Raw genomic sequence first — 13,172 nt, 5'->3', positions numbered from 1 at the left:
AGTGAGTGCCATGCTCTGCTAGGGGCATTAAGTAACACGGGAAGAGAAGAGTGATCTTTGCCAAATTGGCTCACTCCCCAAACTTGTTCATTTTGTTTCTCAGTAGAAACTGCTGCAATAGAAGCTAAGAGATATGAAGGCAAAATAGAAATATCCAGAGGTCGATGCTAGTGTATTCTTTTTCCGTGGTGTTATCCAAAGCAAAGGGCATCAGAAAATTGAATCCAAGAGAATTCTAAAACAGCTAAAGGAAGAATTCACCTAGTAGTTCATTGGACAAAGAAACCTCATTTTAAATCTTCTCACTCTCTGTCCTTCCTTTTATTTTCACTATTTCCGGTGTTTTGAATACTTCACTTTACTTAGCTAAAAGTTCAATGAATTAGAAATCAATAATTCAGTTATAAAACTGCAAAAAATTAAGGTCTAGGTTTTGGCCAAGTCTACAGAGCTATTTAGTGGTATCCAGTAGTCAAAGTCTGGTGTTTATCTCCAAATACTCTCCCCTAAATCACTCTTCTGCACAGTGTCAATACAGTATAGGAAATGTGGGGACAGGAGTCATTATTTCTAGGATCATGTCCAATTCTATAATTCTGTAAATACCAAATACTTTGAGAAATTTCCTAATTTTATTTCTACTTTAACCATGATTCACTTGTTAAATGAAAAATAAAAAGGCTTAGTTAGATGTATGCTTTGTATATACCCTATGCATACATATGAATGCCACTTTATACACAAATTTATACAAAGTTGAAGAAGTTTTAGAGCATTGGGGTTTAAAACAGTTGGTCGGCAAGATGGCAGAAGAGTAGGGTCCCCAAGTCACCTGTACCCACCAAATTACCTAGATAACTTTCAAATCATCCTGAAAACCTATGAATTCAGCCTGAGATTTAAAGAGAGAACAGATAGAATGCCACAGATGCGCTTCTATCAAGGTAGGAAGAAGGGGAGGAAAAAATAAATAAATAAAAAGCATCCAAGGGGGAGGGGCCTCCCGAGGATCCGGGCTAAGGCCAGGGCGAGCGTCCCCAGGACAAGAAAGCCCCTGTCCTGGGGCTACTGGAGAAGCAGGAACTTCACCAATCTTCCTGGAGAAAAGGCGCTTGCAGGGAGTTGGAGCAGGACCCCAGGAGGGCGGGGATGCCCTCAGGCTCCCGGGGGCACTAACAGAGCATCTGTGCCCCGGGGAGAGCCCCACACCCCGTGGCCGAGCTCCCTAAAGGGCTGCAGCGCGCACGGCTGGACCCGGGAGCAGCTCGGAGGGGCTCGGGCGGAGGCTCCACAGAGAGGGGGCTGCGCGGCCCGGGAGTGCGATTCCAGCAGCGCAGGCCCTGGAGCCCAGGGTGTTGGGGGACACAGGCCAGGATCCGGTGCTCCCCCCGGGACAGGCGGAGGCCGGGAGGACACAGGACAGCGAGGACACTCCTGCCACTGGCGCCCCCAGAGCTGTACAGATCGAGGCCCGGCCCCCGAGCATCCAGGCCCCTGCAGACTGGGAGCTGCGGTAGTTACTGCAGGAGCTGACTCCAGAGCTGGGGACCTGGCCGCCACCAGTGGGGTTGTTCCTCCTGGAGCCTCACAGGATAAACAACCCCCACTGAGCCTCACAGTGGCCTCACAGAATAAATAGGATAAACAACTTTCACTGACCGGTGCACCAGGCAGGGGGATGAGCATCTCTCCCAAGTGCACACACCTGAGAATCAGCAGAGCAGACCCCTCCCCCAGAAGACCATCTGGAAGGACAGGGGAAAAGCAAGTTATTGACCAAGCAGCACTGGAAAGTTCCAGGGGAAGTCAAGGGATTTACATTATAGAGAATCAGAGGATACTCCCCCTTGTTTTTTGTTTTCTATTTGCTTCCCCCCACCCTTTTTTTTTTTTTTTTTCTTTTTTCTCTTCTCTCTTTAACTGCTTTTCCCAGTACAACTTGTTTCTGGCCACTCTGCACTGGGCAAAATGACTAGAAGGAAAAACTCACCTCAAAAGAAAGAATCAGAAACAGTACTCTCTCCTACAGAGTTACAAAATTTGGATCACAATTCAATGTCAGAAACTCAATTCAGAACCACAATTATAAAGCTACTGGTGGCTCTAGAAAAAAGCATAAGGGACTCAAGAGACTTCATGACTGCAGAATTTAGATCTAATCAGGAAGAAATTAAAAAGCAATTAAATGAGATCCAATCCAAACTAGAGGTCCTAACGAGGAGGGTTAATGAGGTAGAAGAACGAGTGGGTGACATAGAAGACAAGTTGATGGCAAAGAGGGAAACTGAGGAAAAAAAGAGAAAAACAATTAAAAGATCATGAGGATAGGTTAAGGGAAATAAGTGACAGACTCAAAAGGAAAAATCTACGTTCAATTGGGATTCCCGAGGGCACCAAAAGAGACAGAGGTCCAGAATATTTATTTGAACAAATCATAGCTGAAAACTTTCCTAATCTGGGAAGGGAAACAGGCATTCAGATCCAGGAAATAGAGAGATCCCCCCTAAAATAAAATAAAAAAAAACGCTCAACACCTCGACATTTAATAGTGAAGCTTGCAAATTCCAAAGGTAAAGAGAAGATCCTTAAAGCAGCTAGAGACAAGAAATTTCTAACTTTCATGGGGAGAAATACTAGTTTAACAGCAGACCTCTCCACAGAGACCGGGCAGGACAGAAAGGGCTGGAAGGATATATTCAGGATCCTAAATGAGAAGAACATGCAGCCAAGAATCCTTTATCCAGCAAGCCTCTCATTCAGAATAGAAGGAGAAATAAAGAGTTTCCAAGATAGGCAGAAACTGAAAGAATATGTGACCATGAACCCAGCTCTGCAAGAAATACTAAGGAGGATTCTGTAATAGAGGAAGTCCAAGGGAACAATCCACAAAAACAGGGACTGAATAGGTATCATGATGACACTAAATTCACATCTTTCAATAGTAACTCTGAACATGAATGGGCTTAATGACCCCATCAAAAGGCACAGGGCTTCAGACTGGACAAAAAAGCAAGACCCATCTATTTGCTGTTTACGAGAGACTCATTTTAGACATAAGGACACCTCCAGCCTTAAAATAAAAGGTTGGAGAACCATTTACCATTCAAATGGCCCTCAAAAGAAAGCAGGGGTAGCCATCATTATATCAGATAAACTAAAGTTTATCCTGAAGACGGTAGTAAGAGATGAAGAGGGACACTATATCATACTTAAAGGATCTATCCAACAAGAGGACCTAACAATCATCAATATTTATGCCCCAAATATGGGAGCTGCCAAGTATATCAATCAATCAATAACCAAAGTTAAGACATACTTAGATAATAATACACTTATACTTGGTGACCTGAATGTAGTGTTTTCTACGATTGACAAGTATTTTAAGCACAACATTTCCAAAGAAACAAGAGCTTTAAATAATGCACTGGACCAGATGGATTTCACAGATATCTACAGAACTTTATATCCAAATGCAACTGAATACACATTCTTCTCAAGTGCACATGGAACTTTCTCCAGAATAGACCACATACTGGGTCACAAATCAGCTCTTAACCGATACCAAAAGATTGGGATCGTCCCCTGCATATTTTCAGACCATAATGCTTTGAAATTAGAACTAAATCACAAGAAGAAGTTTGGAAGGATTTCAAACACGTGGAGGTTAAGGACCATCCTGCTAAAAGATGAAAGGGTGAACCAGGAAATTAGAGAAGAATTAAAAAGATTCATGGAAACTAATGAGAATGAAGATACAACCATTCAAAAGCTTTGGGATACAGCAAAAGCAGTCCGGAAAGGGAAATACATCGCAATACAAGCATCCATCCAAAAACTGGAAAGAATTCAAATACAAAAGTTAACCTTGTGCCTAAAGGAGCTGGAGAAAAAACAGCAGATAGATCCTACACCCAGCAGAAGAAGAGAGTTAATAAAGATTCGAGCAGAACTCAATGAAAGACCAGAAGAAATGTGGAACAGATTAACAAAACCAGGAGTTGGTTCTTTGAAAGAATTAATAAGATAAACTATTAACCAGCCTTATTAAAAAGAAGAGAGAAAAGACTCAACCTAATAAAATCGTGAATGAGAAAGGAGATATCACCACCAACACCAAGGAAATAGAAACGATTTTAAAAACATATTATGAGCAGCTATACACCAATAAATTAGGCAACCTAGAAGAAATGGACGCATTTCTGGAAAACCACAAACCACCAAAACTGGAACAGGAAGAAATAGAAAACCTGAACAGGCCAATAACCAGGGAGGAAATTAAAGCAGTCAACAAAAACCTCCCAAGACACAAAAGTCCAGGGCCAGATGGCTTCCCAGGGGAATTCTACCACATGTTTAAAGAAGAAACCATACCTAGTCTACTAAAGCTGTTCAAAAAGATAGAAAGAGATGGAATACTTCCAAACTTGTTCTATGAGGCCTGCATCACCTTAATTCCAAAATCAGACAAAGACCGAACCAAAAAGGAGAATTATAGACCCATATACCTGATAAACCTGGATGCAAAAATTCTTAACAAGATACTAGCCAATAGGATCCAACAATACATTAAGAAGATTATTCATCATGACCAACTGGGATTTATCCCTGGGATGCAAGGCTGGTTTGACACTCGTAAAGCAATCAATGTGATTGATCATATCAGCAAGAGAAAAAACAAGAACCATATGATCCTCTCAATAGGTGCAGAGAAAGCATTTGACAAAACACAACATCCATTCCCGATCAAAACTCTTCAGAGTGTAGGGATAGAGGGAACATTCCTCAGCATCTTAAAAGCCATCTACAAAAATCCCACAGCAAATATCTTTCTCAATGAGGAAACACTGGGAGCCTTTCCCCTAAGATCAGGAACAAGACAGGGATGTCCACTCTCACCACTGCTAGGCAACATAGTACTAGAAGTCCTAGCCTCAGCAATCAGGCAACAAAAAGAAATAAAAGGCATTCAAATTGGCAAAGAAGAAGTAAAACTCTCCCTGTTTACAGATGACATGATACTGTACAGAGAAAACCCAAAAGACTCTACCTCAAGATTGCTAGAACTCATGCAGCAATTCAGCAGTGTGGCAGGATACAAAATCAATGCCCAGAAATCAGTGGAATTTCTATACACTAACAATGAGGCTGAAGAAGGGGAAATTAAGGAGTTAATTCCATTTACAAGTACACCCAACACATAAGATACCTAGGAATAAACCTAACCAAAGAGGTAAAATATCTATATCCTAAAAACTACAGAACACTTCTGAAAGAAATTAAAGAAGACACAAAGAGATGGAAAAATATTCCATACTCATGGATTGGAAGAATTAATATTATGAAAATGTCAATGCTACCCAGGGCAATTTACACATTTAATGCAATCCCTATCAAAATACCATGGACTTTCTTCAGAGAGTTGGAACAAATCATCTTAATATTTGTGTGGAATCAGAAAAGTCCCCAAATAGCCAGGGGAATTTTAAAAAAGAAAACCATAGCTGGGGGCATCACAATGCCAGATTTCAGGTTGTACTACAAAGCTGTGGTCATCAAGACAGTATGGTACTGGCACAAAAACAGACACATAGATCAATGGAACAATATAGAGAATCCAGAAGTGGACCCTCAACTTTATGGTCAACTAATATTTGACAAAGGAGAAAAGACTATCAACTGGAAAAGGACAGTCTCTTCAATAAATGGTGCTGGGAAAATTGGACATCCACATGCAGAAGAATGAAACTGGACCATTCTCTTATACCAGACACAAAGATAAACTGAAAATGGATGGAAAATCTAAATGTGAGACAAGATTCCATCAAAATCCTAGAGGAGAACACAGGCAACACCCTTTTTGGAACTAGGCCACAGTAACTTCTTGCAAGATACATCCATGAAGGCAAGAGAAACAAAAGCAAAAATGAACTATTGGGACTTCATCAAGATAAGAAGCTTTTGCACATCAAAAGAAACAGTCAACAAAACTAAAAGACAACCTACAGAATGGGAGAAGATATTTGCAAATGACCTATCAGATAAAGGGCTAGTTTCCAAGATCTATAAAGAACTTATTAAACTCAACAGCAAAGAAACAAACAATCCAATCATGAAATGGGCAAAAGACATGAAGAGAGATATCACAGAGGAAGACATAGACATGGCCAAGAAGCACATGAGAAAATGCTCCACATCACTTGCCATCAGGAAAATACAAATCAAAACCACAATGAGATACCACCTCATACCAGTGAGAATGGGGAAAATGAACAAAGCAGGAAACAACAAATGTTGGAGAGGATGTGGAGAAAGGGGAACCCTCTTGCACTGTTGGTGGGAATGTGAACTGGTACAGCCACTCTGGAAAACTGTGTGGAGGTTCCTCAAAGAGTTAAAAATAGATCTGCCCTATGACCCAGCAATTGCACTGCTGGGGATTTACCCCAAAGATACAGATGCAGTGAAACGCCAGGACACCTGCATCCAGATGTTTATAGCAGCAATGTCCACAATAGCCAAACTATGGAAGGAACCTCAGTGTCCATCAAAAGATAAATGGGTAAAGAAGATGTGGTTTATGTATACAATGGAATATTCCTCAGCCATTAGAAACGACAAATACCCACCATTTGCTTCGACATGGATGGAACTGGAGGGTATTATGCTGAGTGAAATAAGTCAATCGGAGAAGGACAAATATTATATGGTCTCATTCATTTAGGGAATATAAAAAATAGTGAAAGGGAATAAAGGGGAAAGGAGAAAAAATGAGTGGGAAATATCAGAGAGGGAGACAGACCATGAGAGACTCCTAACTCTGGGAAATGAACAAGGAGTGGTAGAAAGGGAGGTGGGCGGGGGTGGGGGTGACTGGGTGTCAGGCACTGAGGGGGGCACTTGATGGGATGAGCACTGGGTGTTATGCTATATGTTGGCAAATTGAACTCCAGTAAAAAAATAAAAAATAAAATATAAAAAATAAAAACTGTCATTGTTTGGCAGTTTTCATTTTAAAGGATAAATATTGCTATCAGACATAATGACAATAATATTATTTTGAATTTGTACACCATATCAAAGAAATATAAACATTAACAGACCAATTAAGTTATTAACTTCTAACAGTGGGGAACAAACATGTTTAAGAATTTGGGCAAGAACACACAACAAATTAATGGAAGAGCTGATAAGTTCATGAAGCCTGTGGATTCAATTTAGTTATTAAAGTCTTATTTGGAAAAATCAGAGGAACTTAAAATTCACACACAGTGGCACATAATTACTTCTTTTGAAATACCATCAAATTCATGAAATAAATCTGTAAGATAATCTATTTTTGATCACATGAAAAGAGTATATGTGGCATTACTGGTATACTTCAGCCTACCTACTCTAGGTAAAGAGATAACTGGTGTTAAAAATAAGCTGGGAATGATACCTCTTAAAATAAAAATGGGCGTCTTAATTCACCTAGTAATATTAGCTACTTAACTCCCTCAAGGAGATATTATGATGATTAATTGGATCATGATGGAGAGTAATTTATGAAAAAACCTGAGTACTCAAAATTATTAGCATGATTTCACCACAATTATCTCCAATTTTACTCTTTCTTGACTTAAATTTCAATTTTATTGGCTCTTTGATGAAAACAGAAAAGCCACTCAATGCTTGAGGCACACTCTTTTCAGAAGCTACGGAAAGGATTAAAGGAGGCAAAATAGTGAATACATGGTGAGAACAACCCTTGAGGAACTGAAATTCCACTGTTTGGCAGCTGCATCTCAAAGGACTCAGGAAAGTTTCAGACATGTATTATAGAATAGCAAGGTAGGAGGGAATCATAGCAATTTTTCCAACATCTATTTCATATGAAAAAATGAAAGCCAGAGTAGTAAAGTGATTCACATATATAACACTACCGTTTGGTGTACTCTTGACTTGAGTTCCTTGACTTTCTATTTTTGTTCAATGGTTTTCTCTGGCCATTTGGTTTTGGGCACTCAGAAGCATCAGGATATATCTTCCTTTCAATACAGGAGAGAGATGGCTCCTGAAGCAATCTTTCTGATATCTGAAAACAAATGCCATTTATATTAATAGTGTGACACGTATGCCAACCAAAGTGCTTATTTTAGGCACACAATTAAGGCGTGCAGATTGCTCAAGTGATCACTCCTGATCAGAATTATGTCCATAATGAGAATTATAAGAGGTTGTCATTCATGAATCTACACACAATAAAGTAAAACCATCCTGGGCTTTGGTAAGAAAGCAGAGAATATACTTATGGTAAAAGTAAAAGCCTTCAGGTTATAATTAATGTGACTAACCAGCTGCTTTGAGCTCAACAAATCAGTGATATCAATTATTTCTTCTACAGATGATGTAAGAAACCAAAGTCCATATTTCATATTTACTATGATGCCACCTCTAGGAAATAAATGTTTGAACTGCTTTTAGTAGTATAAATCAATATATGAAAATGTTCCTCCATTTGTTAAATGCCAAGACTATTTCCTTTTTTGTTTTAGCATAAATTCCAGACTGATGAAACTGCAGTGGTGCTCACTCTATTTCCCTTTTAAATCAATCAAGTATTTACCTATGAGGTCAATTACTTAGATGATAAACTTAGTTCAAATAACTTTAAAAGAGTTAATCTTAAAGACTAACATTTTAAATTAATGCATGAGGCAAGCAAACCTAAATAATGTTGTATAGAATATTTCTTTCAAGCAGTCATGTCTGTAAACTTCCTGTTTACCTAATTTGACTTATTTACTTTCATGGGAATATGGATTAATAATAAAACGACTCTCTTGCAAGATTTGTTAAAAGTCTCCTTTCAATTTAGTTTACTTTTCCTTCTGTTTTAAATTTCAATTCTCAAATTACTTAAAAGGAGTGTTGAACTGTAACATCAATACTTTGTAATACTGAGTTTCTTATTTATTTTTGCATAGTTCAACATCTCAACATATCTACTGTATGTTCTTTAGTATATTAGTGAATGTGTCTATGCCTATGTGTCTGTGTGTGTACTCTAATTTTATTTAAAAAAATTGCAGCTGTATGAGGTATAATTTATATACAAAAAACTGCACACATTTAATATATACAATTTTATGAATTTGGACATTACATATATCTGTGATACCATCACCACAATCAAGGTTATATATATATCCATCACATCCAAAAGTTTACTACTGTTCCTTTTCTTTTTCCCTCTTCCTTCCCACCTTCTAAACCTCCCTCCCTCCCTCCCTCCCTCCCTCCCTCCCTCCCTCCCTCCCTTCCTTCCTTCCTTCCTTCCTTCCTTCCTTCCTTCCTTCCTTCCTTCCTTCTTTCCCTCCTTTCTTATTGTTGTAAGAACACTTAATATGAGACCTACCCTCAACAGTTTTTAAGTACACAATACTGGACTGCTAACTATAGGCACTGTATTCTACAGCAGATCTCTGGAATTTATTCAACTTTTATAACTGTGTTATGCCCATTGAACAACTCCCTATTTCCCCCTCCTCTTGTGCCCTGGCAACTATTCTATGTTTTACTTCTGTAAGTTTGACTCTTTCAGATACCACATAAAACTGAAGTCAGGAAGTGTGTCCTTTAGTGATTGATTGATTTATTTTATTTAGCACAATGTTTTCCAAGCCCATCCATGTTGTTGCAAATAGTAGGATTTCCCTCTTCCATTTAAAGTTGAATAATATTACATTGTGCGTGTGTGTGTGTGTGTGTGTGTAGACATCACATTTTTTAATCCATTCATCTATTGATTGATATTTAGGTTGCAAAGTTGAAGGATACATAATCAATATACAAAAATCAGTTGCATTTCTATACACTAAAAACAAAGTGTGAAAAGGAAATTAAGAAAATAATCGCACTATAATAGTGTCAAAAGGAATAAAATACTTAAGAAGCGACTTAACCAAAGAGATCAAAGAGCTATACTGGAATATATACTACAATATATTGATATACTGAAATTAAAGAATACATTAATAAATGGAAAGATGTTCATGTTCATGGGTTGGAAAACCTATATTAAAATGTACATATTTCAAACAAATTTAAAGGTCTTCCTTTTGACATAAATCTTAATGTGCATGTACCAGTTGTTAAAGTGTAAGAAAAAATGATAATTTTTTTAACTTCAATCGCAGAAGCAAAATAACAAAGATCTCTATTTGTCGGGCTTCTCATTCTATAAATTTCACTTATTCTCACCATTTTATTGATAATATATATATATATTTTTTATGATAGTCACACAGAGAGAGAGAGAGAGAGAGAGGCAGAGACACAGGCAGAGGGAGAAGCAGGCTCCATGCACCGGGAGCCCGACATGGGATTCGATCCCGGGTCTCCAGGATCGCGCCCTGGGCCAAAGGCAGGCGCCAAACCGCTGCACCACCCAGGGATCCCTTTTTTTTTTTTTTTTGATAATATTTTATTACTGTCTTCACGTTTTATACATTTCAAAGCACTTGAAATCTACTTTCTGAGCTGAGTCTCTTGGAATCTCAATAAAATCCCCATGAGAAAATACCATTATTTTCACTTTGTGGATGAGAAAATAGAAGGCACAAGTGGTCAATTTTTTGGTTTCCATAGTGAGTCAGTTGCCATGCATTGTATAGAACTGAAATCTGTGGGTCTTAGATTTTAGTTAATTTTATAGCATTTCACCTCATGACATTACAATTGATACCAAATCTGGATAAAATTCACATAAAAATCAAATACATAAAATATGAGAATATGGTTCCAACAAACTATAATAGCTGAAGGCAGTATTTCACAGCTCTTTCATTTAGACATACAGGAGATAGGGTATTGTTTTTTAAGGTCAAATTGAAGATCTGACTGGAAATTGTGTCTGAATAAGATGAAAAACTTTTCTCAAATAGTTGATAATGTTTTTGACTTATTTACATATTAAGAGTATATGCTGTGAGGTTTGGAGAAGATCTTAAAATTGAAGCAAATACTGAAAGAAATGTTGAAGCAGTAAAGGATGGTTGAAAATAAGGGAATTGGCAAGGGGGAAAGTCTGTTAGGTTATGAATAGGTACAATGTTCCCATCTTCATCTTCTCTTTATCCTAGAGACATACAAAATTCTTATTTTCTCTTCCTGGGAGATATAGTGTAGCTAAGGCTCATATATACAGGGGCTTGATAGAATTAGTCTCATTAGACAATATTGCTAATATTGCCTAAGAAACTGCTATCTTCTATTTCAAAATAATGACTTAAATTAACATTCTCTTTGGCCTAAGAGATACTGCAATTCCTGGGGTGAATTTTTCATTGTGGTCTAGAATTTTTCTTAAAAGAAGTAAAGGAAAAAAAAAAAACTTTTCACCTTTTATTTTTTAAGTTAACCTTAATAATTGAGTGAACATTGTATTGACCCAAATCTTCAAGTAAACGCAGAAGAGTAGAAAAGGAGGGACACTCAGAATTTCTATCAGTTCGTATCTCTTAAAGGTAGTCTCATTGTTAATATTCAGGTAATGACATTCAATAAGTATAACGTATGAGTGTGCTTTTCTTGACAGCTTGGAAAACCAATCAAAATGAAAGCTTTATAATCACCAAAATGTTAATCTGGATATAGCTACATTTCATTTATATGTGAAATGGTGATTTTGTCTTCATCATGCTTCTTCTTTTCTCATCATGCCTTCTTCTTCTTCTTTTTAGCCTTATTACCAAAGTATACAATATATTTATCCCCAAGTATATTAGTATATTAGGGTGTATGTTTTAAATCCCTGATTGAGATACACACACACACACACGCACACACACACACACACATTTATATTCTCTGAGTACCCTGATGATTTAAACAGTTTGGGTTTTTAATCCTTCTTGCCTAAAATAGTTTTATTGTAATTTAGATTCTGGGCATTTCCTGAGTGAGTGTGATCTATATAGGAATATTTGTACCGCAGACAAATTACAGTGTCTATTCCTACCACAAAATCTCTCCACATGGAGACAAAGTGAATATTTAATTTCCTCCATAAGAAAACTGCAATTCAGGATACAAAGTTCTTCTTTCCTATGGATAACCTTATTTTTCATTATTTGAATAAACATGACTATAGTCATACTATTAAGAACCACTTCTCTCAGCCAACAATTAAGTGGGAAAGAAAAGAAAAACAAAACAAAACAAAAAAACCCAACATGAGATCAGAGTGATTGGTTCCAATAATTCAGGCATCTTTGAAAATACTATTTGATGATATTTGCAGATTTGTGCTCTATATAGCCTCCATATATAATGCCCGAAGTTAAAAAGATATGAAACTCAGGTAATGCCTCTATCATAATAATGTAATTAAATACAGGAAGATTTACCTTTCTAATTTTACTTGTACATACAGCATACTATTGCAACCCCAGAAACCATTGCTTGTCATTTTGTAAAAATTCTAGTAAGACATTGTACCATTCCAAAGGCTCTTTCAACCAAAGGAAAGAAAAGATATTTGAAAAGCTTTTTTTGTGAGGCATCATAATGTAAGGAGGGCTAAATTATAGAGAGCTGTTATTTTTTAAAATCAACATTTATGCTACCATAGAAGAGACTACAGATAGTTACTATTCTTTTGAGAAATACCAATTCTTAATGATAATGCCTTTGTCACTATGTAGCTACTTCAATTTTTTAAAAATTGTCCTGTATCTATGATAGAATATGTTACACAGTTGACTTTCCTGAGATTACGATGTATGCAATAGAAACATAGGATATGAGATTTGCTTTCAAAGCCAAGAGGTAAGTCAGAATTACATGTTGTCAGAAATAGGTTGTAATTCTTTAAAATGTCCATGTAAAATAAAATATACAATATGTTCAGTTATGTTTATACTAAAAAGGTCATGTAATGAAAATTATCTATCTGTGAATCCTAGAATCCCATGTCACATGATATCTTCCAAGTATTTGGTAGTGAATGAGAAAAGAGGGAATTCACTCTGTCATTTCAAGATCACTCCAGCCCATATACCCATTGTAAGAAGTGACCAATGAAATCACTTCCTCTTTTAAACTGTTCTCTATTTCTCTCTCCTGTCTCTGTCTCTCCCTCTCTTACTCTCTCCGTCCTTCTCCTTCTTCCCTCTCTCCTTTTCCCTCTT

This window comes from Canis aureus, chromosome 4, assembly GCF_053574225.1.
Source record: "Canis aureus isolate CA01 chromosome 4, VMU_Caureus_v.1.0, whole genome shotgun sequence".
NCBI classification, from domain to species: domain Eukaryota; kingdom Metazoa; phylum Chordata; class Mammalia; order Carnivora; family Canidae; genus Canis; species Canis aureus.
The sequence above is the reverse complement of the archived record's forward strand: the minus strand, read 5'-3'. Positions refer to the sequence as shown.